The following is a 7962-nucleotide window of genomic DNA, read 5'->3' as shown; positions in this document are numbered from 1 at the left end:
CGCTTGTTCGCTCACTCTCAGTGAAAAGAGTTTTGAAATGAGTTCTGAATAGACAGCATTTTCTTTGTGCGGTTGGTAAATAACGCTGAGCAAAGTTAGCAAGTTGCAGCGCCTCTGCGTTCTGATTCTATGGAACCTTTTTGTAGGGAGAAGGGCAGGATGTTTTTAACTGAATGTGACCTCACGGGAATACTAGAGGTAAGGAGAAAAAAAAGATTGAGGTAACTGTGGGTGTTTGACATCTCAGAAGCCATGGCTTTTAATAAAGCCACGTGAAGAGAGATTCCTGGCATCATCCCACACAAAAACCAGTGCCTGGTAGCGTTGTGGAAGGTGATATTCACATTGGTTTGGCATCTGTGTAGCTTTGACTGAAAATCAATGGTTTTCTTAGGATAATTTTCATATCACATCTTTTTTTTCTTTTTTAGAAAATAATAAAATTTGTGAATGGGGCAGCGTGGAGAAATCCTAAGAGAAATAGCGTAAGAGCATTTTGGAACACATCCAGGAAAAGATAACTTTCGACACACCTGTAGACATTCGCCAGGTAAAGGTAAGAAAAAAATATTGGAAAAAGTACATTTAGGTTATTTTATTACATCACACTGGGTTGAGCTTTGAGAGGAAACATATACCACTGGGGCGGGACGGGCAGAGGGAGGATGGAGGGCTCACCTTTTGCCCCTCTCTCTCCTGGGCACGGGCATGGCAGCCCTGTGTCCCCCGTGGCCATCAGTGGCCACCTGAGTTGTTTCTAATGCCGGCTGTGGAGCAGCCAAAGACATGTTCACCAGGTCGAGGGCATCTGACTATGATACTCGGCAGACAGTTCTGTTAAAAAGTCAATGTATTTAATATTGCAACCATCACTTGTACAGTATGGAATTTCTTTTAGATTTATATTTGCACTGGGACTGACTCATCTTCTGTTTAGGATTTTTTAAAACATCGCTTCTTCTGTGCTCAGCTGAGAAGTACATCTGTTGCTTTCACATAATAAGCGTCGAATATGGAGACAGGTTGAGTACTTGAGCCATTTGTTTGTCGCTATAGGAGACCTGCAGCATATGCATGCTATATGTCTGTTTGCTGGAACGCGGGCACCGAGGAATCAAACTTCATGGTTCTTTCTTTGAGCCATAAGATTTTTAAAAATCTCTAACTAATTTAGGTTACTGAAAATAAACCCTATTTTGGACTTCTGAACGGGTGTTTTGAAGGAGGCTCAGAGGGACAAAGATTGCATTGGTCACTGTGTAGTACTTGGGATTGTAGATGAGTTTCTTAAGCAAAGCATAATAGCCACTTTTATTTGTTGGTACGATATATACACATAATGTTAGCACTATGACGAGATTGTTCCTCCAGCTCACATAGAAATTAGCTGTTGGTTCTCAGGACTGTGTAGTTTTCTGTCTTGTGTCTGTGGTTAAGGAAAGCTCTTGTAGCTGGAGGAGCACAGGCAGTGAGGCTCACAGCGGTGTTCCAGTCGGGAAGAGCTTCTGATTTGCCCGCAATTGGTGGCTGCATTTGTTGCATACAACTTGGAGCCTTGATCTTTAACTATTTCAGATAAATTGCTGTCAAATTAGCAGGAATGGTTCCTTCAGATCAATCTAAATAATTTATGCCAAATAAATGATACTTTTGTAAGCCATGTTCATGTGGCCAAGATAAAAATGACGTTCTTAGCAACATAGTCCTACATTGAATATATTCAAAAATAACATCATTTTTCTTACTGACTTTGTAACCAAACCTTTTAGGTGAGACAGAGTCCTTAGTTTGTGACCGTGCGTTATCTGAGAAAACCTATATTTCCAACACGAAATGTAAATAAAAAATTCCAAGATAAAAAAGCTCTATTTTGATTATTCCTTTAAACGATTTGAACTAAAGTTCAGCTCTGTACATCGCCACATAAGAAATCCAGACCTTTGAGCAACGTGTTGATGAATTGGGGTGGAAATGTAAGAGGATAGAAACGATGGCCGCACTGGACTTTTTTCCAGAAACCATTTACACAGGCGCACCAGCAGAGGGCAGTGCAGAGCAATGAACTCTCCGAGGCGTTTCCAAACAGATGTCTTGAAACCTGAAGTGAAAATATCTGCATGAAAGTAGCCCTTTCTGGACAGCGTCTTCCTCCAACGTCATAGATCTCTGAAATAATAACAAAACTCCCCAAACATGCTAATCTCTAAATGGGCCCCTCAATATGGAAGGATTGAGGTGCAAGTGTCAGAATTTTAATTCCCTGAGGTCATCAGAGATGTTTTCACTTCGATTTTCCTTTTATTTTATTACGAAAGACTTCGTGAAGCCTAGTATTAGGCATGTGCACAACTTTTAATTATGCAACTTTTCGGAGTGATTTTTTTCTGATAAAAATATTGCAAAAATCACAAATTTAGATTTGCTTAAGAATCTCTACACAACACAGCATTTGAAGCAAAATGCAGCTTAGAAAGTTTCCCATTAAATGCATATGTCCTTGATGCAAAATTATAGCCCATTGTTTTGCTTGTTAATTTTTTTTCTTCTCAGAATCACCACAGAAAACATTCTTTGTTTTATAATAAAATCAATGTGGATACACATTTTACACTTGCAGTCTGGAAGAAAAACCTACTACACTGGAACAGAATTCCAAAGAATTCTATGGGAACATGTTATATTTTGTTCCAGGGTTATGATAAAACTCTAGTTTCATGGTCTAAGCATAAATGTTTAGGGGATCTAAATGTCTTTTCACTAAATTTTATTTTGTAGTCTGAAAGTTAGCATTTAAGACCATCATTCTTCTAGGCTAATTAGGATGATAAAATCCTTTCCTCTTTTCAAAAGTTCATGAGCATATAACAAATTGGAACTACTTGTACAAGCCAAGCGTCCCTCTTATGCCATTAGCTTTCTCGGAGTTACCTTCTAGATGACTTTGGCTCATGTTAACTTCAGATATTTGACATATCAAGTATGCTTGTCTTCAAAGGTTTCCCAGGCAACTGCAACAATTCATCTGGTTCTAGTCAAAAGTGCCCTTGAACTCTCGGCTCACTTTGCTTCCCTGTATGAGTCATGTGTGTAGCAAAAGGAAAAACACAAAAGACTTCATGTAACAGGCTAGTGTGAGTGATGTGGTGAAGAGAGGGATGGATTTCACAAAAGGATCTGCTTGGGTGCCTACGGGTTCCGTTTGTCAAGCTCTCATTTGCCTTTGGGGGGAAGGCCACAAGCCACATCATGTGTTCTGGGTTTTAACTCTTCTCACAGTTCCTAGAGCCCCAAACTCTTACCCTGGGTGTCCCCAAGAACTCTTTCAAGGCCTGATCGCCTGCCCACCAGGGAGTGACTGCCCCCAAATCTCTGAGAGATGCCTCAGGACCCCAGCTGACTCACATGCATGCTGGCCTGTGAGAATCATTCTCCACATCTTGTTTCTCACATAACCCACTGGGAATCCATGGTTAGAGTCTCGCTGCATTTTGCTTAGAGGAAGGGTTCCTGAACAACAGAGTAGGGAGTAATTGGAATCTCTGGTACTGTGGTTTGTGAAAGGTTCCTCTGCTTAACATTGATTACGTTCTCTATTGTGTTTAGAAGGAAAGGTTTCACCTCATCTAGGCAGACAGCGCAGTTACACCATCACCTTTTTTTCCCCTTTATTTTGACTCCTGTCTTCACAGCTGATTGACTAGTGACTAGAATGATGGCAAATAAGGCAATATAATATGGACAGCCTGCAAATCCCACTCGTAAGCTCTGTAAGTGGGAGCAGATTGCTGTCTGAGTACAGGGCTTCTGCAGAAGTCTCTCTATCAGCTCCACATTGAACTCAAAGTCTAGAAAGCTACACAATTAATCATGCGTCATCTGGATCCAGCCATAAAAGCATGGTGACCACCCCCTCCCCCACCCCTCACCATTCCCTCCTCCCTGGATTTGTTATATTTCATTTCGTTCAATATACTTACTGAGATGTAAACATTCCATCGAAATGTATCTAAGTAGGCAGATTTTTAAGGGTCTGCTTTTGTGGGTCGATAACAAATTTTAGAAAGGCTATTTCCATTGATATGTGAAAGTATACAATAACTGCTCTAGCTACTAGCCCTTCTAACAGCTACATTTACCACTGTGATTGTCACTTTGAATAATCCTTGGGTTATTACAATTAACATAGATAAACATAATTTTACAGTAGGAAATGTGGTTGTCAGGATGTGAAATAGTAGTAATCAATTTGAATAAATATTTCTATTTGTTTTCACAAAAGTTTGAATCCTCAAAAGAGAACTCTGACCAAAATAGGAATATAGCAGGATCAATGGAACAGGTGGCATGAGTCATCTCACTGGCTTTTAATTAAAAAGGACGCTGTGGTTGTTGGCGTGGACTGGACTCCGCATCGGCAGTGCTTGAGTTTCTTAAGCTGAAATCCAGCTGGAGAGTTCTTAATCAGAACGGACTTATTTTGATAATTTATAATCTGTGTATTCAGAGCGTTGGTGTTGCAGTTTTGATACCTAAATCACCGTTTTAAAAATTCAAAGAGATATATGAATCCCGAGTCTCGGACGGTTATTCCTGAGCCAAGGATTTCTGTGCAATGCTAATATGGATAATAGAGAATCAGTCTTTCACTGTACAGTTTTGTCATCGTGTTTCAATAACTGAATGAATATTCTGAATTAATAAGCATAACGTTTGTATAAGCTAAAGACTAGTCTAAGCTCTGCATTCATTGATGGGAACCTTAAGCAAATGCTTCTTTTCATCAGCTTGTTCAAAAGGCATAAACATAATTACAGTTCTGAGGTGATAACATACCGACTGGTAAAATAGTGATTGGGTCTAGACAAGCTAACTTAAAGTTAGGGGTTGCATGTTGTTTTGAGTACTTGGAAGAATCTGGAAAAAAATAATTTTTTTAAAAAATATATTTTTACTGTTTATCTTATAGAAAAAGTCTGAGCATTAAGCCCCCACTAGAATTTTGGGGATTTTGTTTTTCTAAAACGTTGGTTAAAATTCAGGTAAGTTGATACTTACAGTTTGAGAGAAAAGATGGGGAAGTGATAGAAATATCAAATGATGGGTTAGTTTTAAATATCTCAGAATGCTCAGGGGCAGTGAGGGAAAGAGGGACTTGCCTGGCCATGTCCCCAAAGCTCTGCTTTGCACCTTCTCCTGAGGTCAGTTCTGGAAAACAGTGCTGGGTCTTTGGGTCACATCTGGTTCCGCCTTCCTTTCCTCCTTCCTTCTTTATCCATCTCATGGCCTGCCTTCATCTCTTAAATCTTGGCTCTGTTATGAGACCAGGGAAGGAGTGATGTCAACATGTGCTCCTGGGCCTGGAAACAGCCCTTGCCCCGACTCCTTCCCTCTCAGCAGAGCCTGTCATTCATTCTCGCAACAAATATCTGAGCATTCTCTGTGCAGGGTGAGTCTCAGTGCTTTGAATGTGCGGTCTCGCTTAATTCTCTCAAAAGCTCGTAGAGGTTGTTCCTGTTACCTTTATTCTACAGATAATGGAACTGAGATTTTTAGAGAAGTAAGGATAAACATTTAATATCATAAAACTACTAAATGTTGATGTTAGGATGTGAATCCCAAACCACAGCTTTCCTCATTATGGCTTCAGAAACAGACCTGTCTCTAGGGCGTTTATGCCTTAGTATTGATATTTCAAACCTTTTATTTTGAAACAGTTTCAAACTTAGGAAAAGCTATAGGTACAAAAGGTGTAGCATAAATCATTCTGGAGTCACTCAGATTCCCCAGTTGTTCACCTTTGACCACATTTGCTTCCTATCATCCATCTCTATTTCCGTGTGTATGTACGTGTGTGTGTATATTTACATGTATGTTTCTATTTTTCATGATGAAAAATGTCTGTGATAAGTTGTAGATGTGATTCCCCTTTACTGCAACACATCTCAGGGTGTGTTCCTGAACACGTGTACCTAATCTTACATACCCACCATACAAGATCAAAGTCATGAAATTAACAGTAACACAACCTATACACTTCATTCAAATTTTACCAGTTGACACAATAATTTTCATCACAGGAAAGACAATCAGAGCAACACAACTGTGGTCCAGGACTGAATGCAGGAACATGCACCGTATTTCACTGTCATGCCTCTTAAGTGTCTCTTAATCAGGGACATTTTCTAAGTCTTTCTCGCTCACGATCCTGACATTTGTGGACAGAGAGGCCAGCTAGCTTGTACATTTTTCCTGCTTGGGTTTTTATGATGTTTCTTCAAGATTTGATTCAAGTTATTCATTTTGGCAGGAATTCCATAGAAGTAATATTGTGTTCTCTGTAGTCCTGGATGTCAGGAAGTACACAGAGTGATTTGCCACATTCCTAGTTTGTTCATTTGGGTAAGATGATATGTACTGGACTTTATCATAGCAAAGCTGCTATTTTTTCTTTTGTAAGTATCAATCATAGCAAAGGTAATATTTTTCCTTTTGTAAGAATTTTACCTTGTAAAAAGATATTTTGGGGTATGTAAATATTTTGGTTTTTAAAAATCTCATTGATTTTAATATCTGCTGATGATCCTTTCCTGACTCAGTTATGATTATGATGGTTGCCATTTGGTATTACCTATCTTTGTTGACTTTGTTGAGTGACGTACTATTAGTCTAGAGAGACACAGTGTCTCTGGCTTCTAGGCTGTAGTCTTGTGTGGTTTCATTATTAATCTAGGAACACACAGAATGCCTCACAATACTTATTTGATTGTATTTTCACATCTCTGCCAGGTAGGCATTATTATATCCGCATTTTGTATGTGAGGAAACTGAAGAAACAAGTTGGCAACATTTTCAGAAAGAAAATGTTAAAAATTAATCCTCAAGTTGGGCGTGGTGGCTCACGCCTGTAATCCCAGCACTTTGGGAGGCCGAGGTGGGTGGATCACAAGGTCAAGAGATCGAGACCATCCTGGCCAACATGGTGAAATCCTGTCTCTACTAAAAAAAAATACAAAAATTAGCTGGGCGTGGTGGCACACACCTGTAATCCCAGCTACTCAGGAGGCTGAGGCAGGAGAATTGCTTGAACCCAGGAGGCAGAGATTGCAGTGAGCTGAGATTGTGCCACTGCACTCCAGTCTGGTGCCTAGTGACAGAGCAAGACTCTGTCTCAAAAAAAAAAAAAAAGAAAAGAAAATTAATCCTTAAATAGCACTGGTGATGTCCACAGCAAGATAATAGAATGAAGTTTTAAAAGTACAAAACAACACTAAAAAATCAGAAAAAAAGTTATTATAACATTGTGCCATGATTTGTAAACTTTGAAAGTAGAGACCAGGGAGAGACAAGACTTTACCTCACCCCAACATTAGAGCGAGGTGAGGTGAGTAGATGAAACCCGAAGAGCTTTCCCACCATTGCCCAGCTTGCAGAGACACCTGGAAGGATTCACAAATGGCAAAGGGAAGAAGGAGAAGATCCCTGAGGACGGAACTGCAGTGTTTTTCCTGGGCCAAAAAGATGGAGAACAAGAGGAGGTAGGAAGGTTAGAATCTTCAAAGCTAATCAAATAACAGAGATTTGAAAGAGCAAGCAAGAACACAATTCTTTAGGCGGCAGAGGCCCGATGAAGGCGGGGAAGACCTCGGGCGAAGGTCTTCTCCCTTGCTGTAGAGCAGCTCAGGACCTCAAGCTGTTGGTTTTCCTGCCCTTTCCTCACACATGAGGAAGGGAACTATATGATCCCTGGGGAGAAAACCTGAAACAGGGAAAGGGAAGGCCTGGAGCAGATTGTGTGAATGTGACTCCACTGAATTGTGGGAAGGACCCAACGTGCCTCTAGGGATGTAGCCAGAGCATTGATGCAGAATTTTAAAGTGAAGAATCCCAGTCCACCAACCCTAAGTTCCTAAACCCAAGGGGAAGCTCCTTCTGACTCCTCCCATGTGGTCCAGTCGAACAAGA

General features: G+C 40.3%; 1 long non-coding RNA gene across 1 annotated transcript; it reads left to right on the top strand.

The window, feature by feature from the left end:
• On the top strand, positions 1-521 carry LOC135278007 (uncharacterized). The gene is made up of 2 exons (XR_010345524.1): positions 1-198; positions 432-521. It is a non-coding gene; the product is annotated as an uncharacterized LOC135278007 (long non-coding RNA).
• Positions 522-7962: the final 7441 nt, after the last annotated feature.

This window comes from Aotus nancymaae, unplaced genomic scaffold (genome assembly GCF_030222135.1).
Source record: "Aotus nancymaae isolate 86718 unplaced genomic scaffold, 86718_ANA_hifiasm-v0.15.2.pri h1tg000036l, whole genome shotgun sequence".
Lineage (NCBI taxonomy): Eukaryota > Metazoa > Chordata > Mammalia > Primates > Aotidae > Aotus > Aotus nancymaae.
This window is presented reverse-complemented; position numbering and strand designations above follow the sequence as displayed.